This window comes from Littorina saxatilis, linkage group LG1 (genome assembly GCF_037325665.1).
Source record: "Littorina saxatilis isolate snail1 linkage group LG1, US_GU_Lsax_2.0, whole genome shotgun sequence".
In the NCBI taxonomy this organism is placed as follows: domain Eukaryota; kingdom Metazoa; phylum Mollusca; class Gastropoda; order Littorinimorpha; family Littorinidae; genus Littorina; species Littorina saxatilis.
Genome location: NC_090245.1, coordinates 101,990,843 through 102,013,325, shown reverse-complemented (window position 1 = coordinate 102,013,325; position 22,483 = coordinate 101,990,843). Strand labels below are relative to the sequence as shown.

Below are 22,483 nucleotides of genomic sequence, written 5' to 3'. Positions count from 1 at the left end.
TTAATAAATCATTCTCAAACCAAGTCGATCATCTCCCTAATTTATTCATCTTCCGCTTAGAGAGTATATAATACAGTTTTGACATCTCTCACGAAGGAGCGTGTTTTAGTACACGTCAATTCGCTTCTAATCTCTTCTTTGTGACAGACACTGTTGGAATTTGCTAAAACGTTTTACGGGGCAATTATGAAGCTACATCGTGATAAGTAACGATTAGAAAGACACTTGAGACAAGGGGAGAGTGGGATTGTTTGACAAACAAGAGAGACAGGAGAAGAAGAAGGGGTGGGTGGTAAGAGATAAATAAATCCTCAATCTAACAGTCCGTCCCCGCACCCCCCCCCCCCCCCCAACCCACCCCCGTGGGATTTTTGAAATGTGTGTGTGTGTGTGACTGTGTGTGTGCGTGTGTGTGTATAGTGTGTGTGTGTGTGTGTGTGTGTGTGTGTGTGTTAGTGTCTTAGTGTGTGTGTCTTAGTGTGTCTGTCTGTGTGTCTATCTGTGTGTCTGTCTGTGTGTCTGTCTGTGTGTCTGTCTGTGTGTCTGTCTGTGTGTCTGTCTGTTTGTTTGTTTGTGTGCGAATGCCCGTACGGAAACAACGTAAATTAAAAACAAAAAAGTCCAACTCGGAAACCTCTCTGAGTCGATGGGCTCTGTTGAGCTACAAAATGCACAATAACTACACGACAAAGCAAGGAAACAAACACAACAGCTTCGAGCTCTCGCCACTCGTTCCAGGCAGCTTTGCCAATAAAGCGGCTTCGTTGAGCTCGGACGCGAGAGCAAAAGCAGACGCCGAGAAGTGGGAGAGGGTGATGGGAGGGGGAAGGGGAGGGGAGAGTGGGGAGAGGAAGAGATGGTGGATGGATTAGTTAGGACGGAAGAGGGTGAGGAGGGAGGGCAAAAAAGATGGGAGTGAATGCACCAGCGGAAAGAGATCACACAGAGACGCAGGCCAGGCACAGGCAAGTAGAAGCCGAAGGGAAGGAGGGTTGAGTGAAGGGAGAAAGAACGGGAAGGGTTTATAGAGTCGGGGGGGGGGGGGGGGGAGGGGATATTGAAAGGAAATAAGGGTTGTGAACATACACTGAGGCAAGCAGAGAAGCCAAAGGAACATGGGGGGGGGGGGGGGGGGGCTTAAAAGGAGAAGGGAAAGGGGAAGGATTGAACACAGACGAAGCTTCACAGGCAAGTGGGAGAAGTCGAAGGGTAGACTGGGTAGGGGAGGCGATGTAGGGAAGGACTACAGAGCTGGGGTGTGTGTGTGTGTGTGGGGGGGGGGGGGGGGGGGGGCAGGAGAAGGATAGGGGGAGGAAATAAGGGTCGAAAGGTGTTGATATCGACCAATGTCAAGTGAGCCGAGTATTTGAATCACGTAGCGTGCGGGGAACGCGCTGTCTAATCTAATCAGTCGGCTGTTTAATTGAGCTGGCAAGACAGGGGGGCACCCTCAAGGGTCGGCTTCGTTTTTCTCATTAACTATTACAGACCCTCGCGGACTTCTCTCGCACACGATAAAAACAAAACTCCACCCAGCACAGATTGTTTTTTATGACTCTTACAGTGTGCAATCATATCAACTGTTTTATTCATTATATTTGAATTGTAAATTTACGACTTGGTGCGTTCCCGACACAAAGACAATTTACGATTTGTAAACAAAGAGAATGCGATAAACGGCTTAGTGTCAGTTCGAGTAAAGAAATAATGATGAAGACAAAATCACGCGGCTAATGTTAGTTTATGCATGATGGGCAAATAACATGTTGTTATACTTGCCTCAGGCATCTGAAGAACTTGAATTGTATCAATCAATCAATGACGCTTATATCGCGCATATTCCGTGGGTACAGTTCTAGGCGCTCTGCAGTGATGCCGTGTGAGATGAAATTTTATACGGGCAGTAGATTGCAGCCATTTCGGCGCATATTTACCTTTCACGGCCTATTATTCCAAGTCACACGGGTATAGGTAGACAATTATTAACTGTGCCTAGGCAATTTTGCCAGGAAAGACCCTTTTGTCAATCGTGGGATCTTTAACGTGCACACCCAATGTAGTGTACACGGGGGAGGTTCGGACACCGAAGAGAGTCTGCACACAAAGTTGACTCTGTGAAGTAAATTTCCGCCGAACCTGGGATCGAACTCACGCTGACAACGGCCAACTGAATACAAATCCAGCGCGCTACCAACTGAGCTACATCCCGTGGTTGGAATGTTTGGTTCTCCGGGCAACAAAGATGGCGTGCGAGTTATTTATTGGATTTAAATTAGATGGGCTTTCGCGTTTATATGTTTGTTCTTAAGCGGGGATAAATTAGAACTGAGAGGAGAGGGAAGTCCTTTGTTTAAAGGATTGTGGAGGATGAAGGAAAGAATCGGCTGGATGAAGAGGGGAAAGTGAGGGAAGATAGGGGGAGGGGATGGGGTGGGGGGGAGAGAGGGGTTGGCAGACACATGGTGCGCAATACCTTACGTGCGGGATAGAAACCCAACAAAGAGCTCTCTCTCTCTCTCTAACCCTCTCTCACTCTCCCTCTCTCTCTCTTCTTTAACTCTCTCTCTCTCTTTCTCTAACTCTCTCGCTCACTCTCTCTCTGCCCCCCCTCTCTCTTCTCTCTCTCTCACTCCCCACCCCTTGTCTCTGTCTCTCTCTCTCTCTGTCTCTGTCTCTCTCTCTCTCCCTCTCTCTCTCTCTCTCTCTCTCTCTCTCTCTCTCTCTGTTGCTTACTTTGCCATTTTATTGTTTATGTTTATTTGCTTGTTTGCTTACTTGTCGATTGTTTGCTGGTTCGTTCGTTTACTTTGTTTATTTGTCATGTTGCTTTACTTGTTTATCATTTATTAGATATTTGTATTAGAAGTAAGGACCGGTTGTAAGAAAAGGCGTCGCCTTAAACCTCTATCCTTGAAAAATAAAGTTCCATCATCATCATCATCATCATCTCTCTCTCTTTTTCTCTCTCACGCGTAAACCCCTGCCAGCCCCCGAATCAGGTCGTTTTCCTCTGAAACTAGCTAGGAATCCACAAAAGGTTTTTTTGCCGCATTTCAATCTAAAACACCTTGGAATATAACAAGTTTAGTGAAGAAAACCACGCAAGTTTATAGTACATCACGCACGTTTGCAAGTAATTTACCAAGTTTCATCCCCAACTTCACCAGATGAAGACTGGGCAAGCTCTTGCTATCCAGCAGTAAACTTGATCACTCCATTTATTTAACCCGCATCTGAATCTGAAACCCGTTTCGAATAAAACAAGTTTACAAGGAAATCACACCATTTTACTAGATAATCACGCAGCTTCAATCGCATAACCAGCCTAGTACGACAAGCTTGGGTTCTCAAGTACAGTGGAACCCCCCTTTTAAGACCCCCCAATGTAAGACCCCCTCCTTTTTAAGACCCTGTTTCCTCAGACTTTGTGTTCATAACCTCTGTAAAATGTACCCCCATTTTAAGACTCCCTTCTCAAGTTTTTTAAGACCTGATTTTCTCAGATCTTTGGAGGTCTTAAAAGGGGGGTTCCACTGTAACAACACTCTCGAGGCGAGTGGAATAGAGTTCTGAGAAGTGCATGTATCCAGCCCTATGGCTATGACTCGGTGTGGCGAGGCATTCGTGGTATGCCATTTCTGTGCCCAGGCTGAAGAGGCTCCGACCTGTCTCCGTGATACCCAAGCAGGCGAGAGCAAAGAATGAATGGGCTATGGCCCACAGAGATAGTCAGCTAGGCTCCAAAGTCTCACAATGCAAAGATAGTGGGAGTAAAGATGTTCTACTGCTTCGCTGCTTTGAAGATCTTTGGTGGGAGTAAATACTAACAAGAAGGGCAAAGCCCATACGACTCACATGCTTGACCTAAACCTAGCAATGACATCATACACTAAGAACTGCTTTACACATTTTTCCTACCAAAATACATGTGACCTTGACCCAAGGTCAAGGTCATCCAAGGTCATGCAACACAAAGCTGTTAATTCAAGACATAGGAAGTACAATGGTGCTTATTGGCTCTTTTTACCATGAGATATGGTCACTTTTAGTGGTTCACTACCTTATTTTGGTCACATTTCATAAGGGTCAAAGAGACCTTGACCTTGATCATATGTGACCAAATGTGTCTCATGATGAAAGCATAACATGTGCCCCACATAATTTTTAAGTTTGAAACAGTTATCTTCCATAGTTCAGGGTCAAGGTCACTTCAAAATATGTATACAATCCAACTTTGAAGAGCCCCTGTGACCTTGACCTTGAAGCAAGGTAAACCAAACTGGTATCAAAAGATGGGGCTTACTTTGCCCTATATATCATATATAGGTGAGGTATTCAATCTCAAAAACTTCAGAGAAAATGTGAAAAATGTGAAAAATAGCTGTTTTTTAGACAACATTTATGGCCCCTGCGACCTTGACCTTGAAGCAAGGTCAAGATGCTATGTATGTTTTTTGGGGCCTTGTCATCATACACCATCTTGCCAAATTTGGTACTAATAGACTGAATAGTGTCCAAGAAATATCCAACGTTAAAGTTTTCCGGACGGCCGGACGGACGTCCGGACGGCCGGACGGACGTCCGGACGGACGGACGGACGGACGGACGGACGACTCGGGTGAGTACATAGACTCACTTTTGCTTCGCATGTGAGTCAAAAAACCACAACATAAAGCGTTTGCAGGGCGGTGTTCCGAGTTTGAAACAAAAATGTTCTTTATTTGGTGTTTAACGTCGTTTTCAACCACGAAGGTTATATCGCGACGGGGGAAAGGGGGAGATGGGATAGGGGAAAGGGGGGAGATGGGATAGAGCCACTTGTTAAGTGTTTCTTGTTCACAAAAGCACTAATCAAAAAATTGCTCCAGGGGCTTGCAACGTAGTACAATATATGACCTTACTGGGAGAATGCAAGTTTCCAGTACAAAGGACTAAACATTTCTTACATACTGCTTGACTAAAATCTTTACAAACATTGACTATATTCTATACAAGAACCACTTAACAAGGGTTAAAGGAGAAACAGAATCCGTTAGTCGCCTCATACGACATGCGGAATGCAGAGAAATAAGGATGTGGAAAAGAAGACTTTTGGTAAGTGAAATAAAGGTGATGGATCCAGTCAGGTACAGAAATAAGACAACAAGAAAGAAACAAAAATGTGAAGGTAAAACTGTATATGTAGCCCAACTTCCACACTCCGACAGTTCCCTCTCCTCGCCAATCGCTCACCCACCCCCCCTCCCCCCTCCACCCCCTACCCCGACCCCTGCTAATCGGTTTACCGTGCGGTATCTTTTTATTTTATTTTATCCTAATCTGCTGATGTGTAACACTCGTTTAGCAGCTGCCTGCACTCTCCTCAGCGTTCAAGGGTCAGGTATGATCCTGAAATGAAGCTTCTTGTTGTTTCTTGTTGTGTTGTGCTACGTGATTTTGATTGTGTACAGTCACAAACAGATCATCATGCATTGATGATTATACCTGTGGTACAGTTAATAACACGGCCTCAAAACCAAAAAAAGGATACGGCAGCTCTTATATTACTTTTGTGGTGTTTTGTTAAGTTAGTTGACATAATTATGTATGGCTTGGGTTTCTTTCAGGGCATAACAAAACTGGCTCGTAACAGACACTCATTTCACAATGCCACTACATTGTTTGGACGCCTGAAAGATTTTAATTTAGCTCTCACCTTTTTTGGTGTGTGTGTGTGGGGGGGGGGGGGTGAGGCAGGTTGTACAATGAGTGAGGATAAGCATCTTGTTCGTATCTTTGTAAATACAAATCAAATGTTAGTTTGCAAATTAAGCAATTTAATGGAAAACCACAGAATTCTAAAACACCACAAACAGTTACACCGTCAATGTCTATATTTGATTAAAGATGAAGTGCACAGCATTATACAAAGTCCAGTGATAACAAGCTTATCTCGGGGAAAGAAAGACTGATTGTGTGTATGATTCATGGTTTCTTTTTCACCTGTAAGCAAATACGCCATTCTTTGACCAGAGTTCCCTATCCATTCACACGAAGCACAAGCAACCTTTGTTTACTTTCCGCCACTCAACAAAGCGAGCTGCCCTTTGCATTAGCCACTCTCGCCACAAAGACAACTTCATAGTTTGGAGAGCGTCACACCCATTTACTTGATCTGTAGTTTCTGTATACAGGTTGAGCTTAGCTTTGAAATTCTCCCTATCTGAAGCCTTCAAACAAAGCGGGAGAGATAGAGACGCCTGGAGAAGAATCCTTGCTTGATTGTTGACATATGGCCGGTAAACATGTCAGGCCCCGAAACTACACACACAGGCTGACGCGAGAAGGAGCCAAAAGCTCAAGGGGGAGAGTTGGGACTGTTTCGCGGCACTCCGCCAGACATCTGCCGCGAGAACGGAATCCATACTGAGGCCCTGCAAGGGTTGCAGTGAGTCCAGACGCTTGGACCGAAGATCAGCGAAAGGAGCCAAGTACGCGGTTTGTTTATTTAACTGTGACATGCAGCCGAGCAGTTAGTTTTCAAAGTAAATAGTTGCAACCAGAGAACAGGGCAGATAATTGAAACAGCGAGCAAAAGCTATAGGGAGGGGGGGGGGGGGGGGAGGGGGGCGGTGGGAGGGGGGCGGTGGGATGGGGGCTAAAGAATAGGAGGGAATGGGGGAAGGGGGAGGGGTGGTAGAAAAGGGTAATGCATTTATACCCCTACGTTGTTAATCATCGCTACCAATCAATCAATACAATTTTCAGGCAGAGGAAACGAAAGTCACGGGCAGGTAATTCATCGTCCTACTACCTGTCTATACTGTTGGCAGGGACCTATATTTATAGGTCTATGCTGTTGGCATGTGTGAAACAGCGCTTGTAGCTCAGTGTCTGTCTAGCTGTCTGTCTGTTGTCTGTCTGTATGACTGTCTCTATGCCACGGTCTGTGCTCAGCAAGTTGTACGGACCCCTCCCTTTCCCAATGTGTGTTTGTGAGTGTGTTTGTGTGTGTGTGTGTGTGTGTATATGTATGTATGTATGTGTGTGTGTGTGTGTGTGTGTGTGTGTGTGTGTGTCTGTGTCAGTGTCTGTCTGTCTGTCTGTGTCTGTCGGTGTGTCTGTCTGTGTGTCTCTCTGTGTCTGTCTGTGTATATGTCACGTCCGTGTGTGTCTGTGTCTGTGTCTGTGCCTGTCTGTCTGTCTGGCTGTGTCTGTCAATGTCTGTGGTTTTTTTGCTTGCCTTGATGCCACAGTGGTCGACAGGGAATAAAACGTGCTGATCACTTACTATGTTTACATGCAACATCATACATACAAAAACTGCCGTCTCAACATGAATTCTTGTTCAAAAACGACATTCAAACCATAAACTGAATGATGATGATGAGATAAAGCATATACTACCTCTGCATATCCAAAGTCTCTAGGCCAATTGGTCTTTGGTTTAAACAAGTTTATTCAGTAAATTCCATTGGTACTATTACCGCATACATGAAATAAGGAACATGGAGCACAACAAGCTAAGCTTATGAGCGTACTCTTAAAAGCAAATGAAATTTGGCGGACGATTTTAATATAACAAATTTGAAATAATGTCAAAATAATAATGGTAAATTATGGTAGACAAACATGTAACAATAAAAGGAAAAAAACCCAACAAAAAACAACAAACAAAAAAACAATGCTAAACTAACAACAGTACTCACACGCGCTCGCACACTCACTCGCACACACACGCATACAATGACTTCCACATGGTTGAAAATAGAATACTACCAGAACAAGGAAATGTAAACAGTACTGCACATGGTGGATGAGATAAATGCATTCATTATTCAAAACGTTTGCTTAATAAGATAAACCTGAATAACTGGTCAAATATCAATGCATTTTCGCTGTCTGACTTGTCTCTATTGCCATACAGAAAATCATCAGCGGTTAGCAAATCATAGTTGGGCAGTGTTGACAAGGTGACTTCACGTATTTGAAGAGATAAGGGGCAATGAAAAATATAGTGCTCCGCATTTTCAACAGGATAACCACAAGTGCATGACGGGTCGGGAATTAAATGTCTGTCAAATAGATCACTATTTAGATTGCTGATCCTCAATCTCAGTCTGCAATGGATAATTTCTGATTTTCGATCAGATGTGTATCTATACGAGGGAACAACAGAATCATCAGAACTAATACGTTTTTTAAATAACCCAATAGAATCAAGTTGTTTTACAGTTTCTGGAAGCTCATTCCACAGGGAAGTCGAAGACAGAAAAAATGACTTTTTATACATCAAATACAAGAGGAAGGGTTTCAGGCATTCTATTTCCAGAAAAGGTCATCAAATCTGTTTTTAAATTATTGAAATTAACTTTCCATTTTTCCGCCCAGTGTGCAATTTTGGCTAAGTCTGCATTTAAGATCTGTGTCCGCGTGTCTTTGGTCTTTAGAGGACGTAAAACTCTCTAGTCAGTCATGTTGACGATGATGAGGATGAGGAGGAGGAGGAGGAGGAGGAAGAGGAGGGGGGGTGTGAAAATTGCGTACAGCTACTTCAAATGTGTAAGACATGTATGTGTAAGAAACTAAATAAATACGATTGATACCTAAAACAGTAAAAGGTCAGAAAGCTTTCCTATTCGTGTTCGTCTTCTTCTCTGTGTTAATGTTTATAAAAAAAAAATTATAAAAAAAATAAAGCAATTGCATACGACCATAGGTTTTGCTTATTTGATCATATCGGATTTGATCGTCGTCGTATTGTTGTTGTTGTTGTTGTTGTAGTTGTTGTTGTTGTTGTTGTTTTGCGAATGTAATAAACAGTTTTCTCTTTTACAGTGAGTGTTCGATTATGACTTCCAAGCACAGGCGGAAGGTATCGTTCACTGGACCACCACGGTGAACGGTGGTGGTGGTCCAGTGAACGGTGGTGGTGGTCCAGTGAACAGTGGTGGTGGTCCAGTGAACGGTGGTGGTGGTCCAGTGAACGGTGGTGGTGGTCCAGTGAACGATACCTTCCGCCTGTGTCCCAAGCGGGGGAAAAGGATGGGGGTGGAGGGATGGTGGTGGAGGGGGTGGGGTCAGGGTCACGAGAATCAGGAAGGAAGCCTGAATTAAGAATAAGGTAGATGATGATTTTGAAGGAAATGATCAAAACTTTACTCGATCCCCCCCCCCCCCCCCCCCCCTTAATGACCCCCCCCCCCCCCCCCCCGCACATCTGCATGGCTGGTTAAACAAAGAAATCAAGATACACATTATAATCAAGCAACTGTGCATAGAAACGGTCATCTGTATCACTATCAGTGTATGGGAAGGGGGTATTTTTTTAACTTTTTTTTTCATAGAACATCTCAGTGAACGCCCGACAACACTGGAGATTGCAGAAAATGCAGATTTTGCGTAAATTCTTGACACATTCACGAAAGGCATCGAAATAACGTTACCTTTTTTTTGTGTTTGCAGGCAATAAGTCAGGCTGGGAATCACTCTAGAGTCTACCAGACACACTTTGTTCTGCCGTAGATTACCGTCAGTGTTGTGGAGTATGGAGAGAATAAGAATAAAGCCACAGAGATAGATCTGTCTGCCAAACACCAGTCATGCTCGGTTATAGTTTAGAACATGTGTACAGTACTGTGTGATCATGTAGCTCTATGAAAAGTGTGAGTCCAAGATATGATTGGACGATAAACGTTGCGTCCTAAGCCAATCGGATCGACGTGTAATAAATGATACACCACCAAGTGCAACATTGTTTTCTGTTTGTTTATTGAAAGAAACATAAGTTGTAAAACGCAACAATGTTTTATTTTTTTCCCCACCATAATGTTACCGAAATACTTTGACCTTACTTATAAATAGATCCCTGCGCCTTGAGTCCGAGTCTGGAGATACGCGCGCGATATAAGACTTCATAATTATAACATAACTAATTCTGTTTCGGTCATAATTGTTGTGCATGGAACGGCTGCAGTGTATGAAATAACTGTTTATTTTCTCGTAAATTTTAACATTTCACACTCCCTTCCCTGGAGATCTCCTACTCACATTGATAATCTTTGCTTGTTTTTTGTTTGATCGCCCTACATTTCTAAGGAATATGTTTGTGTGTTTCTTGTTGTCATTTTGAGTGTGTGTGTGTGTGAGAGTGTGTGTGTGTGTGTGCTTGTGTTTTCTTCAGAAGACAAAACCCCCACGGTGTCGCAGAGAAGAGAGACAAAAAGAATCGAATAAACGCATATTATAGATACTTTGGGCGGGGGTCAGTCGGTAGCGCGCTGGATTTGTATCCAGTTGGCCGCTGTCAGCGTGAGTTCGTCCCCGCGTTAGGCGAGAGATTTATTTCTCAGAGTCAACTTTGTGTGCAGACTCTCCTCGGTGTCCGAACACCCCCGTGTGTACACGCAAGCACAAGACCAAGTGCGCACGAAAAAGATCCTGTAATCCATGTCAGAGTTCGGTGGGTTATAGAAACACGAAAATACCCAGCATGCTTCCTCCGAAAACGGCGTATGGCTGCCTAAGTGGCGGGGTAAAAAACGGTCATACACGTACAATTCCACTCGTGCAAAAAACACGAGTGTACGTGGGAGTTTCAGCCCATGAACGCAGAAGAAGAAGAAAAAATAGATACTTCACTCTTCAGTTCTGACGGGAATCCAAATTCTGCAGTGGTCTAAGGGAGGCAACTACTTTTGATGCTTTAACGCCTTTTTGTCCGATTGATCTCCCTTGGAACGTGGGAAAGCGTGCCAGCAAATTTCTACGTTTTTACGTACAGTAAAACAGAAAACAAAACTTTTATTCTCCCCTACCTTGCAGACTACCTATTCTTAATGGTCTTATCAATTTTTGTGCAAGTATGTCCTTCAGATTTCAGCTAGATTGCTGAAATCTGCTTTGACCCCCCCTCCCAAAGAAAAAAATTAAAAATTGAAAGCTATTAAGAAAATAAGAAAGAAAGAAAGAAAGAAAGAAAGAAAGTAAGAAAGAAAGAAACTACAAAGTCAAAATGGAAAAAGAAAATTCCATGTGTGAGTGCATTTATTAAGAGTATACGCGTTGATCGATCTCTCACATACATGAAACACAGCAACAACAAACATTATCATCAAACTGAACAAATCTTTTTCATTTTATTATTTTCCAATATGGTTTATATCGATTTTACTATCACAGACAAACAAGACAAGTCCCCTTCCTGTATTTGAACATCTTTGGACCCAATTGAACACCATTTCAACCACAAACACCAAGATTTACATACATGTACTTTCAAATCACAAAACACTGATCATACAAACTTTTTTGGGTTATAATAAAGTAGATGTTGCAATGCGTTACAGGGGAACACCCTTTTAAGACCTCCAATAATCTGAGAAAATCAGGTCTTAAAAAGGAGGGAGTCTTAAAATGGGGGGGGGGGTACATTTACACAGGCTATGAACAGAGAGTCTGAAAAAAGAGGGTCTTAAAATGGAGGGAGTCTTAAAAAAGGGGGGTACCACTGTATTGTGTCAAAAGCAGGCATGAGATGACTTCTACCCTTTTTCTTTACCCTTCAGTTTTACAGCTCAGCTTTATTTATTTTCCACCATAGATGTCATGTGGACAAATTCCAAGAAACTGCACACAACAAATGAATTAAAATGTTTGAACCCTCGCTGTTTTCTTTTCCTCAGAGCACAATTTTTTTTTTAAACAAAATCAAGAAACAGATAAAGCATCTGTAAGAGATTTGAAATAAAGAAGATCCGTAGTTATCCTTATTAATCTCCTTCCAGATTCTTTATATGTGCACACACACACACACAGTCAATCATCTGACTCCCGCCCAGAAGTTTAGGAAAGCAGAAAGAAGATTAGAAGAATTTGTAGTCTTTCACCAACTCATTCTTTCCAAACAATAGCCAATGGTTTAATTAGAACATACAAATTGGTTTGTTTCTGACATAGCAAATATCAACTCATTCCTCAAATTCTCAAATACTTTCTTGCTTACAATAATCAATTCATGACCTTTTGAAACTCATTCATTCATTGTCCACGACCTTGTGAAACTCACTCATTCATTGTCAACGTCAGAACATATTTACAAGGACAAGAAAGCAAATAAACAAAACATAACTTTTACGTTATGTAGAGGTGACGATGTAGCTAGCCTTCAACCTTACGGCCTCCATCGCACCCTCGCCACCCTGGCACCACCCCGCACAAGTCAGACTGGGGCGGCCTGTTACAAAATATAACACCCTACTGTAACAACTAACAATATTCAAAAACACCAACCGAGCACAAGGAAATTATACAATTCCGAAATTATTCAAATACATAAGTCATGTCCGCGCATACAAAAGAAATGTTCAAGTTCACACAAAACTAGCAAAGTACCTCATCTTCCAATATGGCGGCACCCATACAAAAGTCCAAGTCATCCCGGCAATGTTTCCCGGTTCCAAGGTTGACATCAAGATCAAATGTTTTCTTGCAAAGTTGACATCAAAACCAAGAGCAGGTTTTCTCATCCGAGAGCCCAGGTCGAATGACTTTCAATTGTCAGGCAGTTTACAATCACAACTCACAAAATCAGGCGGTTGCGATTATAACGCGAACAACTCGCACAGTTGTAAATTCACGTGCCGCGAACCCAGTTTGACCGTCCGTAGCTAACCATGGAATTTTACTGAACTGTTAAAAGTTTCCACTCTCAAAGTTAAACCACTCCTGACAACCTCTTTGTATTACAAAAAGCACTAGTTATATCCCTTCTACTATAAACACCATAACCGCCATTCATTACATCACCCCTTTCCCCGATTAAAAAAAGAATGTGAACCCAAAATGAACATTTTTTTTTCAAAAACTGTACAAATATAAGTATTCCAGTAACAATTTTTTTTTAAATACATAAAAAAAATACATAAATAGATTAATAAATAATCAAAGCATAAGGAAAACATTTATTAAATACTCTGTCCGTTCCCAAAGAGTGCAATCAGTTTACAACCAAAAGACAGTGCCATCCACCAAAAAAGTGACGAAAGCCACGAGGCTGTCCTTAAACATGAGCAACAATGGCAAGCATAATAAACCACACTTACGCCGCCGTGTAGATAATCACCCCTGTGTTAATCCACAATAGTTATACTCATGGACATTCAGCAATTTTCGCCTATTACTGAATGCAATAACATTGACGTTCTTGGTACCAAAGATCGCCAATAAAGTTTGAGTAGCCCCCGCTAAACTCAATACAGTAAACCTCGACTACAACACAAAATGGTACTAGCATCAAAAATATCCAAACAAATTTTTCCAGCCAGATTAAATAAATAATCACAATGTGAAAAAAACAACAAGAACAAAATTAAATTAGTTCTTAATACATACACAGCATATCAACACTCACAGCACAAAAAGTATTGTCCTTGTTGATTGCAGAAAGTCTTTTCACTGTCCTTTCAATCATCATGTTCCATTCACTTCGTCAAGCGTGACAACACATCAGCTTCAAAATTCCTGACTCCAGGAATTGGCACTACTGTGAATGAATACTCTTGGAGAGACAGAGCCCATCGCAACAGTCGGCCGTTGGCAGTTTTGGACTGTCGTAAGTACGTCAACGGTCTGTGATCAGTCTCAACAAAGAAATGTGAGCCAAACAAGTAGCGATGGAATTTGTCAACTGCCCACACCAACGCTAGGCACTCTCTCTCCACAGTAGAGTATCTGGTTTCTCTTTCCAGCAGTTTTCTGCTGGCATACAGAACTGGATGAAGGACGTCGTCATCATCAGGCTGCATCAGGGCTGCTCCAATCCCCGTGGAGGATGCATCCGACCGCACTGTGAACGGCCTGGAAAAGTCTGGCAATCTCACCAGTGGTTCAGACGACAAAATTTCTTTGACCCTGTCAAAAGCCATCTGACACTCTTTTGACCAACGAACTTTGTTTGGTTGGTTCTTCTTTGTGAGTTCTACCAGGGGGGACACAATAGACGCGAAGCTTGGGACATAGCGCCTATAGAAACTGATGAGCCCTACCAATGACCGGACTTGTTTCTTTGTGGTTGGGACAGAGACATTCAAGATTTTGGACACTTTGGAGGGAACTGGACGCATGCTACCTTCCCCAACTATGTGACCCAAAAACTCAATAGAGTCAAACCCTGCCTCTACTTTCGACGGTCTCACAGTCAACCCATGTTTTCCCAGTTCTGTCAACAGTCCGTCAAGTGCCTCCAGATGCTCACACCAGTCTTCTGTGGCTACAAGTACGTCATCAAAGAAATGAACAGATTTGAACCTATCCAGATCCAACATCTTCATCATCCTCGCGAAAGTACTTGGTGCTGTACTCATTCCGAACGGCATCTTCTTGAACTGATATAGACCTTGAGGGGTACGAAAAGCCGTTTTTGCTCGATCAGACTCTGCCATGGGAATTTGCCAATAGCCCTTAGCCAGATCAATCTTCGTGAAATGCTGCCTGCCCTGCAATGAAGCAAACAGAACTTCCGGATCCGGTATTGGCTCAGCGTCAAACTCCGTAATCTTATTGAGGTGTCTGAAATCGATGCAAAAACGAGTACTTCCGTCCTTCTTCTTGACTAGAACAATAGGAGACGAGAACGGAGAAATAGACGGCTCTATTACGTCTAGATCTAACATCTTTTTCACTTCTTCTTCAACCACTTTCTGAGACTCAAATGGTAACGGATACTGTTTCACATTGACCACAGCACCTTCAGGAATCCTCACCACATGCTGCACTAGGTCACAAGTACCAGGCAAATCCGTCATTTTGTCCTGATGCTTCTGAAACACCGCCTGCACTTTTTGTTTTGCCTGCATAGACAAGTCAGGACTATAGACCACATCATCTACATTCTCAGTCTGAACTGTGGGAACTGACTGTAGTTTGACTTTCTGAATGTCTACCTCCTCTACTGCACTGGACCCACTGATCACTCCCAATGTGGCAACAACTGGGTTCTGACCAACAAACGACACCACACAACCAGACGACTCTTCCGATTTTCCTTGGCCAACTTTCTCGAACAGATCATGCAACGTTTTGTCATCCATTTGCATTTTGGACAGTTTCTCAGCATTGATATCAAGTTGGGGAACTTTAGCGGTCAACAGCGGTCTAAAAGGACGTTCTTCTCTAGCTTTTTGACCTCTTGTCTGGACTGCGCTAGTAACCTCGACACATCCAAATGTACATCCCTGTATTCTACCCAAAATGACGTCACATACTGGATTGTCGATCACACATGCCTCAACACTTCCAGAAAAGTATGGTGTATCCAGACTCACCATCGCAATGGGTAACCGAACCAAATCCCCACTGAACTGTCTACACACCTGTACCTTCCCAGTAAACTGATCATCTCTCACTAGGGACTTTCTGACCCCAACAGTGGAACACCCACTATCCAACATGACCGTGACCTCACTACCATTTAAGGTACCTTCACATGTCTGAATAGACTCGGGAAGTTCATCACTACCTGAAAATCCTACTGACGCCACAGACTGCTCGTCTTCACTACAGCTGGACTCTTCAACAGTGACAACGGATACTGAAGCAGTATGCATTTTTTTGGGACAATCTGCCAACCTGTGCGAAGTATCTTGACACCACCAACACTTCCTCTGATAGTTCTGACCACCTCTACCTCTACCAGCTTGACTAGCACCTCTGCCACCCTTATTATCAGGAGAGCTTTGTTCTGTCGGTGGGTTTGTGTCAGCCTGACTATTCTTCTTAGAAAACCTGTGACCACCTCGACCACCTGAAAGACCTCCTCTCCCACTTGGAAGACCGACATTAGCCAACAGAGGATCACTAGAACCTTTTGCTGCTAGGATTTGACTAGGATGTGCTTCCCTGTATCTCTCAGCTGCGTCTATCATGGTTTGAGCATTAGTATGCTTGTCTTCTTTCAGAAAAGTAACCAGAGACGACGCACAACTAGACAGAATCTGCTCTCTGAGCACCAAGTCACAGAGCAAAGCGAAATCTGTGCCAACTCCAGCCATATCTGTCCATCTAGTAAAAAATCTTCTCATGCGGGAGAAAAAGACATGCATGGTTTCACCAGATTCAGGTTTGCATGAGCGAAACTGCGTTCTGAAACCTTCTTCAGTACATTTGAATCTCTTCAACAAATGCGCTGACAGTTTGGCATAGTCATTAGTATCTTCTACTGGTAACTCTTGAAAATAATTCAGAGCACGACCTCTGAGTAGAGTCGGCAAAATCAAAGCCTTCTCATCCTTTGACCACTTCAAGCTAGCTGCGTGCTTATCGAAGCGATACAGATAACTCTCAATGTCATCTGATTTATCATCAAAATAGGGAATCTTGGGACGATTGGCCAATTTATTCTTGCTTGCTTTTTCAACCAACTCGTCTGCTCGCAACTTTGCCTCCCTGTTCGCCTTTTCTTCCTCAATATCGAGACGACGATTTTCAATCTTAGCTTGTTCAGCTAACTCTCTCTCTTTAAGCTCACGTGCAGCAGCGAGTTCTTTTTCTTTCAACAAAGCTTCTCTTCTTGCTGCTCTTTCCTCACGCAAACTATCCTCCACATACTTGTTCAGTGATTCACCATCTTTTCCTAAGGCTTCACCCTCCACCTTAAACTGCGTTATCAAAGCTTGAACCTCTTCTTGAGATGCCATCGTGAACAAACCGCTATCACTTAAGCAAACTATGACTATCCTCTACATAGAATGCTAGAGGGCAACACCAAGACTTAGCTTTGACTAACGTGAACACAATAGTCCACTAAACTTTAGAATTTACCTGACTTCCTCAAGTTCAGTACTAAAGTGACACAGTCTAGGAAACCGATCAACCGAACTACAAGGGGAAACAATCAATACATTTGAAACTAGGCTCCGCTCAAAAACTTGGCCTAGAAACTAGACATACCCCCATTCCCATACACTTATGAATCAAGGCATTGCTGACCCACAACTATTTACAAACTGTGTACACGTAAAAGGGAAAAATGATGTGTCATGTATTATTCACTTGTAGGTAAAACTAACCTACAGGGCGCTTCATGTAAAGTAGGGGGGAAAAAAATAACCTACTCACAAGCAAGAACCAACACTCAGAGAGACAAATTATTCTCAAAAATATATAGAATGTTAACTTGAGTGTCAGATAAGCAAATGACTCACTCCTGTCCAAAATATGTCGTTCAGTCAGGCACAGGATGCATCCGTCCACAGACCAAGGAGCTCCCTTCACAGGCAGACGACAAGGATGTCCATCCTCCAGACTGCATGCATCAGCATCTGCGCAAAACCAAACAACACTTCAGCACTACAAGTCAATAATATAAAATAAGCCTAACTGCACTCAAGGGAACGCACCAAAAAAAATTAATTAATCTTCAAAAATTTTCCAATTAATACAACCGCAAGCTCGCCAATGTAAGAGATTTGAAATAAAGAAGATCCGTAGTTATCCTTATTAATCTCCTTCCAGATTCTTTATATGTGCACACACACACACACAGTCAATCATCTGACTCCCGCCCAGAAGTTTAGGAAAGCAGAAAGAAGATTAGAAGAATTTGTAGTCTTTCACCAACTCATTCTTTCCAAACAATAGCCAATGGTTTAATTAGAACATACAAATTGGTTTGTTTCTGACATAGCAAATATCAACTCATTCCTCAAATTCTCAAATACTTTCTTGCTTACAATAATCAATTCATGACCTTTTGAAACTCATTCATTCATTGTCCACGACCTTGTGAAACTCACTCATTCATTGTCAACGTCAGAACATATTTACAAGGACAAGAAAGCAAATAAACAAAACATAACTTTTACGTTATGTAGAGGTGACGATGTAGCTAGCCTTCAACCTTACGGCCTCCATCGCACCCTCGCCACCCTGGCACCACCCCGCACAAGTCAGACTGGGGCGGCCTGTTACAAAATATAACACCCTACTGTAACAACTAACAATATTCAAAAACACCAACCGAGCACAAGGAAATTATACAATTCCGAAATTATTCAAATACATAAGTCATGTCCGCGCATACAAAAGAAATGTTCAAGTTCACACAAAACTAGCAAAGTACCTCATCTTCCAATATGGCGGCACCCATACAAAAGTCCAAGTCATCCCGGCAATGTTTCCCGGTTCCAAGGTTGACATCAAGATCAAATGTTTTCTTGCAAAGTTGACATCAAAACCAAGAGCAGGTTTTCTCATCCGAGAGCCCAGGTCGAATGACTTTCAATTGTCAGGCAGTTTACAATCACAACTCACAAAATCAGGCGGTTGCGATTATAACGCGAACAACTCGCACAGTTGTAAATTCACGTGCCGCGAACCCAGTTTGACCGTCCGTAGCTAACCATGGAATTTTACTGAACTGTTAAAAGTTTCCACTCTCAAAGTTAAACCACTCCTGACAACCTCTTTGTATTACAAAAAGCACTAGTTATATCCCTTCTACTATAAACACCATAACCGCCATTCATTACAGCATCTAATATTTTGCATATGAAAATGTTTGGTAACCCGAGTTTTTTTTTTAATGTAAATAGACCCATGTTGTGGTTGCTGGTTTTTTTTAAAAGCAACTTCTAACAACAAAAATATCAGAAAAATATGTACCTGAATACAGGAATGAACCCATCTCCTTCCAACTATATCAGCTCCCACACTCATTGCAATCTTACATATCTATTTACAACACACACACACAAATAAATCTTTTTTCTTTCTTTTTTTCTTTTTACTTTCTTTTTCTCCTTTTGTTTGTTAACACTCCAACATAAAACATTTCAATTTGAAAACTACCAGTCTCAACCGAATCTCACAAAGTACAAACAAAGAAAACAATCCTCTTCTTAATTGTTATGGTCTTTCGAACAATCACAGCATCAGCACAGCAAGGAAATGTTTGTGAACATGACCTCATCATAGTCATCTAAAATGCCTGACTCTGGAAGAAGTCTGCAGTGGAGATAAATGGTAATGCCTGCTAACAGTGGAACCTGGTTCTTGCCTGGTGGATTTACTGATGTCTTTCAACTCTCCTGTTATCATCTAAGCCCCTTCTTGGCAGCTTGATGGGTTGTGGAGTCGAGTTTATCTGTGGACAAAAAAAACAGATTGGTTGATGACATGCAGGCTGATATCCAGACACTGGTACACATCCACACAGTCACAGATACAGAGAAAATTGACACCTGCATCAGTAGGAATAGCTTAACACAAGAAATACGCAAGTTAGCAGAACAAAACAACCTGTTCCGGATAGATCATCGATTTTAATTTATCCTTGTTTGTAAAATGTTCCAAGCTGTGCCTATGCTGAATTTTTGTTGATTTTTTAATTGGTACCATATGTTTTTGTCATGTTGATTTCGGAGTACCCTTATTTGGGCAGCAGTCTGTAAAAGAAATCTTTGATCTGAAAACTGTGCCAGATAGTCAAGTTGAGTGCCTTTAATGGCATAGTGAGTTTGAATAAAATCACATTGGAATTAATGTTCTAGTTGCGATACAAAAATGGGTGCAATAATTGTTTTAGATAAGTTTATATGGATATGCAGGCAGGAGTTTCTCTCAAGTTCGAATTCACCACGCATTCCCCCCATCATCACTTACAGATTTTATGTTTTCCTTTAATGGGGAATTTGATGACGAGCTCTTGAGGATCCCCACAGATGAACACATACGGTGATGCTGATTCTCCATCAGGAAACTGAAGAAAAAAAAGTGAAAAGACAAGTCAAACTTGTACCAGGAATACAACTAAGAGTAAAAAATAGAATGCAGACAAACACTTTTCAAGGGGAAAATTACGAAACACATTTGTCTTCTGCTGCAATCTGTTCCTAGTGTCTCTAAACATTTGTCAATTCCAGTCATACATGATGTAACAACAAACAGAGGAGCAAGTATTGACATAAGCACCCACCCACAACTGACCTTCTGTCTGTACTCTTCCTATGAGAGACAGTCCACAAGATTCACACCTTACAACTGACCTTCTGTCTGTACTCCACAAGATTCACACCTTACAACTCACCTTCTGTCTGTACTCCACAAGATTCACACCTTACAACTGACCTTCTGTCTGTACTCCACAAGATTCACACCTTACAACTGACCTTCTGTCTGTACTCCACAAGATTCACACCTTACAACTCACCTTCTGTCTGTACTCTTCCTGTGAGAGACAGTCCACAAGATTCACACCTTACAACTCACCTTCTGTCTGTACTCTTCCTGCGAGAGACAGTCCACAAGATTCACACCTTACAACTCACCTTCTGTCTGTACTCTTCCTGTGAGAGACAGTCCACAAGGTCCACACCTTACAACTCACCTTCTGTCTGTACTCTTCCTGCGAGAGACAGTCCACAAGATTCACACCTTACAACTCACCTTCTTTCTGTCTGTACTCTTCCTGTGAGAGACAGTCCACAAGATTCACACCTTACAACTCACCTTCTCTCTGTACTCTTCCTGTGAGAGACAGTCCACAAGATTCACACCTTACAACTCACCTTCTGTCTGTACTCTTCCTGTGAGAGACAGTCCACAAGATTCACACCTTACAACTCACCTTCTGTCTGTACTCTTCCTGTGAGAGACAGTCCACAAGATTCACACCTTACAACTCACCTTCTGTCTGTACTCTTCCTGTGAGAGACAGTCCACAAGGTCCACACCTTACAACTCACCTTCTGTCTGTACTCTTCCTGTGAGAGACAGTCCACAAGGTCCACACCTTACAACTCACCTTCTGTCTGTACTCTTCCTGTGAGAGACAGTCCACAAGGTCCACACAGCCCAGCAGACAGCCTACAGGGTAGTGTTGGGGAAATTCAATGTACGGATCTGTACAGACAAACAAACATTTTTCTCAAATAGGAGAAAATGGCACAAGTAACAAAGACAAAATGTAGAGATGAGAAGAAATTAAGGTCCTCTTATGTCCCGTCTTTGCAAGACAGTGACGGTGAAAAATGACAAACAAAAACAGATAGAACGACAACTGTGCATAGACAAAAAGATGTCTACAGAGGTTTGGTCTTCCGTTCTGCCTCTATAAGAGAGCAAATCGCCAGACACATCCAGGAAAATCCCAAATACACAAAAAGACAGATGCACCCAAACAGACAAGTAGACAGACTTACTCAAGGGCTTGGCCTAACACTTTGTTTGAAAAAGAAACCTTGGCAGACAAAGACAGCAGAAGTCAGAGAGATGGTGACAAGGACACAAGGAGACACACCAAAAGGTTGATTACCGTACTTTCCGGGTGACAAGGCGCTTCGTTATCTAAGACGCACCCCCTTCTTTTTAAAAAAAATTGTAATCCAGTCACCCATTGGACGCAGGGGGCCGATAGGGCGCACCAAAATGACCCAGTTTTTGCCATGAGAGGTGGTTCCCCTGTCATATCTGAGAGAGGAAACACTTCCTGCATCGGGGTCAGTGACCGGTCAGTGACCGACTTTAACTGAGTGAAAATATGTGTGCTCTGTGTGTGCGCCAGATCAAAGGCATTGTGATACAGTATAGACCGGATGTATAAAACACCGGATGTATGAAAGTCTGGATGTATGAAAGGGGTAGGCAGGGTCCCGGCAGAAGCTACTCTTTGTTATTACTTAGAATTTTCCGGTTGTATGAAAATCGGATGTATAAAAGTCCGGCTGTATGAAAGCAAATCTCTGGTCCCGAGCAGCACAAATGGGTTGTTGCAAGACCTGTTGTAAGAAAACGAAAGTAGACCCAAGTCACCAAAGTGTGGTAAGAGTAATTTCCCTTCTAACTGCCTGTATCGTGCCATAAGCCTTGATTTGTTTGGTAGCCAGGCTCAGCACATGGTTGTCCGAGAAAAAATAATCGACACCATGTGCAGGAATCACCAGGCTTTCTCTGCATACGTGGAGGGAGATGTAGGTGATTATCTCGCTCACAACACCCTCCGACCCCGTTCATGGGGTTCGGATGTAGAGATATTCCCAGCCAGCAAGACATTAGCGGCCGATAATCGGCCGAACACCCTTCAAAAAGTCGGGCCGGTGACGTCAAAACATACGACGCGGGTGTTGGCCCGACTAACTTTTGCAAAGAGGCAACGAGGCGGCCGATAGGCGGCCGAACACCTGCACTATGGCGGCACGCATCCGGTCCGATGTTAATCGGCCCGATGACTTGTTTGACCTGCGGTCTGACACCTTATGCCGACATCGGGAAGATATCGATTTCAGCGGGAAGACATCGGGACGATGTCGGCATAAGGTGTCGGGCCGCAGGTCCAACAAGCCATCGGGCCGATTAACATCGGACCGGATGCGTGCCGCCATAGTACAGGTGTTCGGCCGCCTGTCGGCCTCCTCGTTGCCTCTTTGCAAAAGTTAGTCGGGCCAACACCCGCGTCGTATCTTTTGACGTCACCTGCCCGACTTTTTGAAGGGTGTTCGGCCGACTATCG

The 22,483-nt window shown here is 42.9% G+C and overlaps 1 long non-coding RNA gene across 4 annotated transcripts; it reads right to left on the bottom strand.

Moving 5' to 3' along the window:
• Positions 1-18,509: 18,509 nt before the first annotated feature.
• On the bottom strand, positions 18,510-20,896 carry LOC138947937 (uncharacterized). Of its 4 annotated transcripts, none has more exons than XR_011449861.1 (3): positions 20,780-20,896; positions 19,639-19,735; positions 18,510-19,120 (listed from the first exon to the last, which is right to left on the bottom strand). It is a non-coding gene; the product is annotated as an uncharacterized lncRNA (long non-coding RNA). The 4 variants fall into 4 exon arrangements; XR_011449864.1 differs by lacking the exon at positions 20,780-20,896 and adding an exon at positions 20,304-20,350; XR_011449862.1 differs by lacking the exon at positions 20,780-20,896 and adding an exon at positions 20,186-20,231.
• Between the last annotated feature and the right edge of the window lie 1,587 nt (positions 20,897-22,483).